Source organism: Chinchilla lanigera, unplaced genomic scaffold, assembly GCF_000276665.1.
Source record: "Chinchilla lanigera isolate Chin_1 unplaced genomic scaffold, ChiLan1.0 scaffold00032, whole genome shotgun sequence".
NCBI lineage: Eukaryota > Metazoa > Chordata > Mammalia > Rodentia > Chinchillidae > Chinchilla > Chinchilla lanigera.
The window spans coordinates 10,900,721-10,913,221 of NW_004955433.1; the positions used below are offsets into that span (position 1 = coordinate 10,900,721).

The 12,501-nt window shown below is 48.7% G+C and overlaps 1 protein-coding gene across 1 annotated transcript in view; it reads left to right on the forward strand.

Moving 5' to 3' along the window:
• The first annotated feature begins 50 nt into the window (after positions 1–50).
• Chd9 (chromodomain helicase DNA binding protein 9) overlaps positions 51–12,501 on the forward strand; it is a 260,391-nt gene continuing 247,940 nt past the window's right edge. The window contains exon 1 of the mRNA XM_005388286.2: positions 51–116. The gene's annotated coding sequence lies outside the window, so the exon portion shown is untranslated. The remainder of the gene's footprint in view (positions 117–12,501) is intronic.

Here is a 12,501-nt window from a genome sequence, read left to right on the forward strand (position 1 = left end):
CCCGCGCCCACGAGGTGGCGCTGCGCTCCAGTGGCGGCTCCCGGGCGCAGGCGAGAGAGACAGACGCAACCTGAGTGCTCGGATTCCGGGGACTGGCGGGCACCGCGGCGGCCAAGGTAGGACTGTGAGCTCGGGGCGTCTCCCTGCACTCTCCGAGGGCGAGGTGGGCAGCGCGGCGGGCGCGCGGCGGTGCTTGCGATCTGCAGAGGTAACGGGGAAGTCGGAGCGGCCGCACGTGGTGGCGCCCGAGGGAGGGGGTTGGGAGACCCGCATCTCTGGGCTGGGCCTACGCGCGGAGCGCAGGGCCAGGTCGCCGCACACAGACACCCTTGAGGGGCCGGGCCTTCTGCAAGGCGTGCCCGGGTCCTCACACCGCAGGTCCCCAAGCTGAAAGGAGTTACTGTTGCCTTGAGCGCCCCTGGCGCTGGTGCTGAGTGCGGATCCGGCCGCAGCGCCACTTCCCAAACTTGGGTGCGAATGGGCGCATCCTGGGGAGCCGGAGAGAACACGACGCTCCCCCCACCGCAGGCTGAGATGGAATCGCGCCGAGTTGGGCCGTGGGGATCTGGCTAGGAAAGCTTTCCCAGGGATCTCAGCTAGCAGCCGGAGTTGAGGACCTTTGCTCTAGAGTTAGAGAAAATGCCGCTGCAGCCCCTTCTTCTTGTTGCCTGTAGAGCAGAAATACCTCTGCCTCAGAGCTGTCAACCCCAAGACAGCAGCCCGACACCCCACTGCGTTCGAAAGGGTCGAACCCCAAAGGGACCGGGAACGGAATGGCACCAGGGTGGATGTGAGACAGTGCTCTGGGGGATGGGGCAAGGGCGGGGCTCTGCCCTGGGCTCATCCTAGAGAGGAGTTCACGGGCTGCCTGGAGCTGCCTTCATCCTTCAGGATAACGAAGCCCAGCAGGCGGGGAAGAGCCCTTGCAACTAGTGAAGGTGACTCATCCTGGGTGTGGTGACACACATCTGTAATCCAAGCATATGGGAGGCTGAGGCAGGAGGATTGCAAGTTCAAGCTCAGCCTGGGCAATTTAGAGACTAGAGAGAGCCAGTCTCAAAATTTAAAAAAAGGGTGGGGTAGAGATGTAGTTCAGTGTGAAAGCCCTGAGATAATCCCCAGTACCACCAAATCCCCCCAACCCCAAAACTTCGTTTTCTATAACAGCAAAATAATACCAGAGCAAGTCCCTCCTGTGTGTGGCCCTGGAGAACCCACTGAACCACCCTCACCTGCAATTTCCTCGCCTGCAAAATGAATATGACAGCGTATAACTGATAGGGTGGCTGCAGGAACCCTTGAGAATGACAGCTGGTGTTTTCGAAGGACTCGCTCTGTGGCAGGCACTTACTTTGCTAAACGGTTTCCACGCACGGCTGCTTCGACCCCTCCCCATAATGCACAAAGCGGTCAGCGTTGTAAGGGTCCCATCTGATAGCAGGGTCACTACTAGCCATTGTAAGTACCCCCTTGAGAGCTGAGGAAGCCAGGAACGTGCTCAGGGTGGTCTAACTAGTAAGAGGCAGATCCCATACTAGAACCCAGGCCGTCTGACTCCCAGGCCCATGTGCAGAGAAATAATATTCTAATGGTCCTTGTGGGGGCTGTGGAGAAGGCACTCCGCATAGGTGCAGGCAGTGATGTCTGCCCAACCCTTGCTGTCATGGCTGTGAGCCAAGCTCCTCCTCATTGCCTTATTACTGAGAGCCTACTGTGTGCTGGGCCGTTTTCTATCAGATGCTGGAGACAAAATGGTAAAACAGAGGTGGACTAGCCCTCAGCGACTTCACATTCTCAAGAACAAGAGGGGAGACAGCTGCATTGACCCTCATTTGCTTGCAAGTTCCGTGTTTGTGAATTTGCAGACTTACTGAGATTCGTTGGCGGTAACGCCACATTCCGTGTCCCTGGCACTGTCGCAGTTATATATGGACTTTGCAGAGCAGCAAAAAAAGTTTTCACCCAATGCACATGTTTCCAGCTGAGGTCAAACAAGGGAAGTTCTGCCTTCCGGTTTGCACTCTCTTTTTACAGAAGGTCTCTGGCGTCTGATGGCTCCACTTAGGATTTTCCTATTTCACCGTCCTACAAAAGCGATATGCGCGCAGTAGAAACTACTTCAGATTTTGCGCTGTGGTCTTTCCCTGGGCTAGGGATTTGCGGGGGTGGTGCACTTCCTCCCGCTACTGGGCCATGGCTCCCCGCCACGGCTTTCAGTCAGCCCGGTGATCACGAGGGAAGCCATCAGGACTGCTGAGCAGGGATGGTCAACAGCTTGGGCTCATTGACTGCATTTCTGACTGATAGTATTTTCGGTTTGTATAGTAGGTTTATTGACATGTAAGCCCACGGCAAGTCCAGCAAGCCGATGTGTGTAAACAGGCATCCTTTTTGTGGTCTATTTGGTGGGTTGTTTTTTTGTTTTTGTTTTTGTTTTGCATTGTTATGCTTTTTGTTGGTGACTTAGCTGTTTAAAATGGTCCCCAAAAGCTGGGTGTGGTGGCGCATGCCTGTAATCCTAGCACTCAGGAGGCGGAGGCAGGAGGATCCTTACGAGTTCTAGGCCAGCCTGGGCTACAGAGTGAGCTCAAGGCCAACCTGAACTGCATAGTGAGACCCTGCCTCAAAAAGACCAGAAAAAAAGAAAAGATCCCCCAGCCTAGTGCTGAATGCTGTCTGGAGGTCCAAGCACAAGAAGGCAGTGAGGTGCTTTGTGGAGAACTGTGTTAGGTCAGCTTTGTTCCAGCATGAGTTGCAGCGCTGTTAGCCGAGGTCAGGGCTGTTAATGAAATAATATGTAGGGAATAAGGTGTTTTTAGGGTTAGGAGTGTAGCTCAGTGGCAGAGTGCTTGCCTAGCATACATGAGGCTCTGGGTTTGATCCTCAGCACTGGGGGAAAGAAAAGATGTGTTTAAACAGAAACACACATAAAACAAGATTATATTATGATCTGCTGGGTGGGGTGAAGTGAGGAAAAATATTTTGGGTGGAAAGGGCAGCGCGTGCAAAGGGCGGGTGGTGGCCAAGAGTGCGGCAAGGTCAGGGAGCTCCCAGTGAGCCCCGGGCAGCCTGTGTTTTGGTCATAGGGAGCAGAGATGCTATCGTATAGAACTACGCTGGGAGCCAGGTGACACTGCATTTGGTAGGCAGCTCTCGCTTCATCCGGTTAGCACAGTAACGCTGGCGTGATGAGGACCATCCTGAAAATGGAGAAACAGGAAGTGTGAAGTTCTCAGCCTCCTCATCCATGCAGCGACCAGCCTGGATTTTGTCTCTGCAGGATAATGATCTTGAGCAGGGATCAGTAAACATTTTTCTATCATTGTCTAGAGAGGAAATAGTTTGAGCTTTGTGGACTACATGGTTTCATATACAGCAACTCAACTCTGCTGTTGTACAGGACAAGCAGCTGTAAAGAGTATGGCAACAGACCCTTCCAGCTCTGTTCCAGTAAAACTTTATGGTTGCTGAAGTCTGGGTTTCTTATAATTTTGAGTTTGTTTGTTTGTTTGTTTGTTTGTTTTTCTGGTACTGGGAATCGAACTCATGACCTTGCACTTGCCAGGCAGGAGCTGTGCTGCTGAGCTAAATCCCCAGCCCTGAGTTTTTTTGTTTGAAGTGGTGGAGACTGACCCTATGATCTTGTGCATGCTGAGCAAGTGCTCTACCACTGAACTACAACCTCAGCCCCAAATTTGGATTTTTAAAATTATTTACTTCCTTATTTTTGAGATAAGGTCTCACGTTGTTGCCCAGGATGGTGTCATTCATGGGCTCAAGCAGTTCTCCTACCTCAGCCTCCCATGTAGCTGGGACTACGGGCATGTTGTACCTCACCTTGATGGTTTCATTACGAAGTCATCCAGACTGAGCTTCAACTTGCAATTCTCCTGCCTCAGCCTCCCAGGGTGTTGAGATTACAGGCACGCTTTTGCATCCACTTGAAAGCATAAACACTTGTTAGCTCACAGGCTGTACACCAACAAGCTGTGGTCTGCTTGTGGTCTGGATGGGCCCCATGGGCCGTGAGTCATAAGGGTACTAAATGTTCATCTACTTGAATCCTTCCCTGACTCAGCCATTTTTTGAGTGCTCCACTAAAGTAGAACTTGCTATCTCACTGGACGACTCTTTACATCATCAGAAATTTAAGACTGTGCCATGGTTGATGTGAGCCCTAAAGCTGGAGCATGAGGTGCCAGAAATGTATTTGAGAAGTGATCCGTAAAGTCCGTGGCCTTGGGAAACCATGGAGTGGTGAGGAGCCAGCGGAGGACGTGCTGGTGGATGAAGTCGTGTGGCAGTGGGACTTGGTCCTCAGGGACCCTTTGAGACTGTGGAACGAATGTCTGTAAGAGGCGAGGCGGCTGGGGTAGTCGCCGCCCCAGTCCTTGAGTTTAGGGCTATACCAGCTCCTCCTTCCGTGCACCCTGGGCCTGATGCTCACTGCACCTGCTCCGACACCGTGTGTCTGAGTTTGCTGTGCCTCTTATGCAGCCCACCCGCAAGATGCTTAGATGTAACACAGAGGGGGACGAAGCACTCAACACGAAGTCCCGGCCCGGCATAGGAAGGGCGTCCCCCTTTTCACCCCTTCTCCAAGCCTGCCCCGTCTCCCCGGAGTGGCTGCGCCGGGCAGTGGCCTGGAAGCCCCCGGACTCTTCCTCCTGACTCTTCCTCCTACTGTAGTTGGTGGGAAGAAGTCTGAGGGAAGCACTAGACCGCTTCTGCCACACTCGCTCCTCTCCCCTGCTGTTGGAAAGACAGCAGCCTTCAGGGCAGGGCCTTTAGCAGGCAAGATTAAGCCTAGTCGTTTCGTAACATTGTTAAAACCTTTACAGTTTTGCCTGGGTTAAATCCCCAGTCACAAAAGTGACAATGTATTAACATTGCTTTAGGGTTATCTTTCTTTGTGTTTTTCGGCACTTAGGGTTGAATCCGAGGCCTTTTCACACAGCTACATCCCCAGCCCTGTGTGTGTGTGTGTGTGTGTGTGTGTGTGTGTGTGACAGGGTTTCCTTAAGTCACTGAAATGCCCAGGCTGGACTCAAACTCTGGATCCTCCTGCCTCAGCTTCCCAGAGTGCTGGGATTACAGGTGTGCACCACCACGCCTGGCTGTGTTTATCTTCATAATTTGCAACTATATGTGACAAATGTTACTAGCTTTGCATATAGAGAAATAATATAGAGTTTCTTTTAAAATAACCTAATAGAAATCATTTAAGAAACATATTAAATAGAACAGGTGATATGAAGGTATAATAAGTATAATACCGTGTGCTGGCTGTTCTTTGTGTATGAGAGAGAGAACTGAGAATCGAATGCAGGACCTCATACATCATAGGCAAGCATTCTAGCATCTCCAGCAACCCCTCCCCGTTTTTTTTTAAGATTTTAACTTAGGCACAGGGCCTTGTTAAGTTGCCCAGGCTGGCCTTGAACTTGTGATTCTCCCGCCTCAGTCTCCTGAGTAGCCGGTAGCTGGAATTACAGGTGTGGGCCATCACTTCTGGCTTCCTTTTTAAAAGAAACCTATTAAAGCCGGGCGTGGTGGCCCACACCTGTAATCCCTGCACTTGGGAGACTGAGGCAGGAGGATCATTGCAAGTTGGAGACCAGCCTGGGCTACAAAGTGAGCTCAAGGCCAGTCTGAACTGCATACTGAGACTCTGTCTCAAAAAGATGGAAAAAAAAAAAAAGACTTTTAAAAATGGTTTACGTTTTAATCGCTATAATAACTGTACATATTTATGGGGGACAGCATGATATTTCTGTACATGTGTATAATAATATATAATGCTCAAAACCGGAGTAACCATCACACCTGTCGCTTTGGGCATTCAGCATCTCTTCGTGTTGGGAGCATGTAAAACCCCCTCCACTAGCTTTTGGAGATAATTGTGGTCAACCATAGTTATCGTACTGTGCTACGGAGCGTTGAGAATCATGCCTGCTCTTCAGCTGCACCCTGTAGCTATTCACTGTCTCCTTTGTCCATCTCTGCTTTCCTTCCTTCCGTCCTGGCCTCGGGTAACCGCAACGCTACTCTCTACTTCTGTGACATCAACTTTTAGTTTCCATATATAAGTGAGAACATATGGTATTTTTTTTTTTTTTTTGGTCTTTCAGTGCCTGAGTCCTTTTACTTAGCATAATGTCCTCCACATTCATCCGTGTTGTCACAGTGAGCAGGATTTCATTTTCATTTTTATGGCTGAGTAATATTCCATGAGGCACATATCCCACATTTCCTCTTATCCACTCATTTATCCATGGTACCTGTGTTTATTTCATGTCTGGCCCATTGTGCATGGTGCTGCAATAAACAAGGGAGTGCAGACACCTCTTGGATGTACTGATTTCAGTTCCTTTGGCTATAAAGCTGGTAGCACGATTGCTGGATCATATGGTGGATCTATTTCTGGTGTTTTGAGGAACCTGCATACTATTTTCCATAATGGCTCCCCTAATTTACATTCCCACCGACAGTGTGTTAGAGTTCCCCTTGCTCTGCATCCTCTGCTGGCCGCTCTTCTAAGCATTTTGCATGTATAATTCAATTAGTCCTCACCACAACCATATGGGTGAAGTACTATTTGAAGTCAGTACTATTATTAGCTCCGTTTTACTTCTGAGGAGACAGGCATGGCGAGCGAAGTAACTCGCCTGAAGTGAGCTAGCTAGGAAGCAACAGAGCTGGAGAACGAACCCAGGTGATCTGGCCCAGCGTTTGTGGAGCTTTTGTGTTTGGAGGTTTTTCTTGTGTTTGGTGTTTTTGTTCTTGTGGTGCTGGGGATGGAGCCAGGGGCTTTCACAGGCTAGGCCAGTGCTCTACCAGTGAGTTATGCCCCACAAGCCCGAGTTTGTGGTCTTAATCAAAGAGCTACACTGGGTCCCACCGAAGAAAAGAAATGTGCAGGTGATATTTGAAGAACTCAAGTTCCAGTGGAAATGTCGTGAAAGGTTCCGGTCTTTCCTCCCTCCATGTATCTGCCCCCTCTTAGTTGTCAGCCTTTCTTCTGGAGCCTTGGGGGATAAATCTGCCCCCTTTTCATCTACAGCCTTGCAGATGTTTGGTGACAAGGGACTGGTCACCCAGCTCTTCTCCACTCCGGCTTAATGGCTGCCAGCTCCTTCTACTTCTGTGTCACATGTCCTCGGCACCCCCACCCCGCCTCCAAGCACGAGGCCTCTCCTCTCTCACTCTTTCTTTATTCAGCAGAACTTGTAAAGTTGGTTGCCAGAGCACTCTTTTCCGAAGGTCCCAGCTCATTCTGGGCTCCGTGTAGACGGCTGTGGTCGAGCTGATGGATGCAGTGAAGGGCAGCTGCTAGGAAGTCAAGGAGAGAGGCAGGGCCGGGCTGCGGCGTGTGGTAGAGCACTTGCCTCTCATGCATAAGCCCAGGGTCCGGTGCTCCAGCCCCAGCCCTGCAAAAAGAAAAAAAGAGGAAGCCGAGCTGGTCAAGCAAGGGAAGAACCCCTGGCCAGTGGCATAAGTGATGGGCTCTGCTGACCCGGATTTTTGCAGGCCAGAGGTGGATGTTGTTTAGTGCACTTGAAGCTAATCAGGCTGAAAGGGACAGACTAACCAGATTCATAGGAGCCTAGCGAGGAAGCCAGACCACAGATATATTCAATTACAGTGGGAGAAGGAATTGCAAAGCAGCCTGAAACCCTTATGTCAGCTTGTCAGCACATTCTTTCCCCAGTGGGGAAGACCATATGGAAAGCCAAGTTCTAGTTAGGAGGTTGGGATTCATGAATTCGAAACAAGGTGAGCAAGATGGATGATTTCAATCACCAGGTGTTTTAGTTGCTCTTCTTGTTGTTGAGACAAAATACCCAATACCCACAAGTTAAGGGAGGAAAGGTTTATTTAGCTCACAGTTTGTAGAGGTTTTAGTCTATAATTGGCCGGCTCCAAGGCAGGGGTGGCATCACAGAGGAGAAAAAGTTCATGGTGGGCAGAAGGTTGCAAAGCAACAAGGGAAGTGCAGCTCTTCTGTCCCTTATATCTTGGCTAGTACCTCCCTTAGGGCAGGTGGCACTCACATCTCTAATCCTAGTGCCCTTGATTCTAGCATTGCACCATGAATCAATCCCATTGTCTATTCATTACACCATGAATCAGTCTCATACTCTAGATCCAGCCACCTCTGAAAAATCCCCACTTATGACTGCATGAGGCTTTAGGGGGACATCTAGATACAAGCCATAACACCAGGATAGCCTAAGACCCTTTGTCCCTAGAGGAGAGCAGAGTGGCAACTCCGCCTGCTCCTGTGCTCATGGTGGGCATGACTAGTCAATTACCTAACCTCTTCCTTCCTCCTGTTTCCTGGACCAGGCTTCATGTGTTTATAAAAACTGTGTGCCACGCTGGGGCTGGAAGTGCTCACCTGTAATCCCGAATACTCGGGAAGCTGAGGTGGGAGGATCCAAAGTTTGAGGTCAGTTTAGGCACTTTAACAAGACCTTCTCACAAAATTTAAAAATAAGAAGTAAAAAGGGGCTGGGTTTGGTGGCGTACGCCTGTAATCCCAGCATTCCAGAGGCTGAAGCAGGAAGATTGCCGAGAATTGAAGGCCAGCTTGGGCTACAAAGTGAGTTCAAGGCCAGCCTGAACTGCACAGTGAAACCCTGTCTCACAAAGACAAAAAAAAAGAAGTAAAAAGGGCTGGAGATGTACCTAGAGGTAGACTGCATGAAGCCCCAGGACTCTTTATATTTCTGGCACTGAAAAAAAAAGATAAATTAAGAGTGTTCTTGGAAACTCTGGCTTAGACCTTAGAACAACTGAATATCAAACAAGATTTCCTTTCCTTTCTCTGTTTCTTTCTTTCCTTCTTTCCTCCCTTCCTTCCTGCCTCTCTCCCTCGTTCCTTCCCTTCCTTCTTTCCTTCCTTTATTCCTTCCTTCTCACTCTCTTTCTTTTTCTCTCTCTTTCTTTGAGACAGGAGCTCACTAAGTTGTTGTCCAGGCTGGCTGAACTTGGAATTCTCCTGCCTCAGGCTCTGAGAGTGCTGGGATTACAGGTCTGCTCCCCGCAGCCCACACCTGCTTCTGAGGAGTTTTTCAGAGCTCCCATTGTCTGGACAATGCCAGGACCAGACAGACTTTCAGAGATGTCCTTTCTGGTGCTGTTTTTCTAAGCTCTTACTACATCATTTCTCTCTACCTCTTATTCCTGCAGCTCAAGTTAATACAGTTTGCTTGTCTTTTATTTTCATTATCAAATCTTGATTTGATTTCCAGGCCTTGCTCTTCCGGCTTTGTCCAGAGACACATCCTGTCCTGTCCCTAAGCACTTTTGCAGATCGGTAATCATAAATATTATGTGTATATTCCACCGATGTGTGTACTGTACTCTCCTCACATTTCGGGGGTGACTTAACCACGCACCTCCAGTAACAACTTCCTACAATCAAGAAGCAGTAGGCCGGAATGTCAGGTTTAGTTCCAGCATAAAACCAGCAGCATTGCAACTTCAAGGTATTTCTTGTTATCACTTGGCTGTGAATTAGGTCAGAGATGCAAAGAATATCCAGGAGCAAAGAGACAGGCACTAAACCCAACAAATCAAATCATACTTTGTTTTCTCAGGGCAGGGGATGGAGTCCATGTCCTCACACGTGCTAAGTTTGTAGCTTTTGAGCACTGGTTATGGTTAACTAAAGAAATAACTGGGCATGCTTCCATCTGTCTGTAGTCCCAGCTAATTGGGAGCCTGAGACAGGAAGATCACTTAAGTCCATGAGTTTAAGACCAGCCTGGGCAACATATAATGAAGCCCTAACTCAAAATGACAACAATAAAAATAGGATTCTTATTATTTTGGAGCAAGCAGACCTTTTGCTGGCCTTTAAAAGTGTACCGGAGGTAGATAGGCATGTTGGCACAACCTGTAATTCCAGTACTCAGGAGGCTGAGGCAGGAGGATCAGCGTGAATTTGGGACCAGCCTGGGCTACATAGTGAGACTCTGTCTCAAAAAACAACAACAAAAACAAAAATGTGTACAGGACTGAGGCTGTAGCTGAGTGGTAGAGCACACATTTAGCATGCGTGAAGTGGGTTTGGGCCTCAGCACTCCAGAGAGACAAAGTACCTTTTGTATATGACCCCTCCACTTGTATAGAGAAGCTTGATTTACTTTTTTTTTTTGTACCAGGAATCGAACTTAGGACCTTGTGCTTGCCAGGCAGGCACTTGGGTCACTGAGCTATATCCCCGGCCCTTGATTTACTTTTAAAAGTAAATAAAGCCAGACATGGTGGCATATGCCTATAATCCTAGCACTCAGGAGGCTGAGGCAGGAGCATTGCTTTGATTGTTTGTTTTTTTTGTTTTTTTGTTTTTCTTCGGGTATCAGGAATCGAACTCATGACCTTGCGCTTGCCAGGCAGACATTTTGCCGCTAAGCTAAATCCCCAGCCCCTATGAGCATTACTTTGAGTTCAAGACCAGCCTGGACTACATAGTGAGTTCAAAGTGAGCTTAAACTACATAGTGAAACCCTGTCTCAAAAAAAAAAAGTAAATAAAATCTCTATGGGGAATCTGTGACACTTGGAGCCCTGAAGGAAACCTCCTGAGCCCTTGAAAGAAAAGGTGTCCCCTGCCCTCAGGGGCAGCCCAAGCTGACGAGGAGACCCAGCTCCCACCCTAGGAAGGCTGCCAGTCTGGTAAGAGAGGCACTTCCTGGCCTCAGAGGTCTGACCAAGGGCAGGCACAGAATTTCCTTGGGAACTGTTTCCCTCTTGTTATGACTTACATCTAGAGGTCCCCCTTGAAGCCACCTCCACGCATAGGCGGGTCTGTGGGGAGGTGACCTGCTTAGTTCACTGATGAGCTTATGGCCAAATTTGATATTGGAAGGTGAAACCAATCAGAGGAGGCGGGTCGGTGGGGGTGTGAGCTGGAAGGATCCAACTCCCTCCTCCTCCCTTGATCTCCCACGGGCAGCCACCTTGTCTTGAGCTCTTTCTCCTCTGCCATGCCCCTCTGCCATGCTGCCTTGCCCTAGAACTAACCAGACTGAAATCTCTAGGAACTGTGAACAGGAATAAACCTTTCCTCCTCAGAGCTGTGGGTGTTGTTGGGTGTCGCTCCTCAGTGATGAGAAAGTAACTAAGATCCCTGTCTGCAGATGTTGCTGTCTGCATTCTCTCCGATCCATGCACAGGCAGGAAGTGGAGTCCTCATTCCACGTCACTGTATCTGTGCAGGTGTATCTCGGGACCAGCTTCTGAGGGGTAACCTAGGAGTTCGCTTGCTTTTGAGTTTATATATTTTAGAACAGTTTAGATTTGAGACAGTAGACCAGAGACTTCCTGTGTACTCCGTACCCTGTTGCCCTGTTATTAATATCTTATATTACTCTGGTACATTTGTTACAGTGAACCAGTGTTGATATTTACATGGCATAGTTGTTACAAACCAGTAATGGTCATGCAGGGACTTGAACTCAAGACTTCATGCATTCTAAATATATGTTCTACCACTAAACTATACCTCCAGCCCAGACAGTGACATATTTTATTATTTTATTTTACTGTTTGTTTTTTGAGGCATGGTCCCACTCTATAGCCCAGCCTGCCCTCAAACTTGCAGCAGTCCTCCTGCCTCAGCCTCCCACCCCATCATACCTGGTGGTATATCTTACTAACTAAGGTGCACAGTGTATTAAGATTTTCTTAGTCTTTATGTGGTACATGTTCCATGCCCCCATGTAGAATATCACATTACATTTATCTTTTTTTTTTTTTTTTGTACCAGAAATTGAACTAAGGATCTCACGCTTACCAGGCAGGCGCTTATGCCACTGAGCTATATCCCCAGCCCCACATTACATTTAGTTGTCGTGTGTCCTTCAGGCTTCTAGTCCTCCTCCTTGGTAAGTTTTTTACTTTTATTTTTTCAGTACTAGAGAATGAATTCCAACCTTGCACTGAGCTGTATCCCCAGCCCTTTTTATTTTTCTATTTTGAGATGGGGTCTTGCTAAGTTGCCCAGGCTGCGCTTGAACTTTTGATCCTCCTGGCTCAGCTTCCCCAGTTGCTGGGTTTACAGGGGTGTAAATTCTGCTTGGCCAGAATTTCCTTGTTTTTGATGACTTTGATGGTTTCGAGGCAGACCGGACAGATGTACTGTGGACCCCTGGTCTCCTCTTACTGGAATGGCTCATAGGTTTCCATGGTTACACGGGGGTGCAGAAGGAAGGTGCTGTCTTCATTACATCACATCCAGCGTCTATTAAACCTCCGCGGCTTAGCACCACTGCGGGGACCCTGCTCACCTGGCCGAGGCGATGTCTGCCAGTTTCGCCCCTGTAAAGTTACTGTTTTTTCTCCTCCTTTGTACTACACTCTTGGGAGGAAGCCCACATGCACAGGGAGTAGGGACTTATATTCTCCGCTCCTTTAGCTTTAGGGTAAAATATCCATGTAAGTTATTTGGAATTTTTCTGGATGGGAAACCTGGATCTCCTTCTCCTCCTTC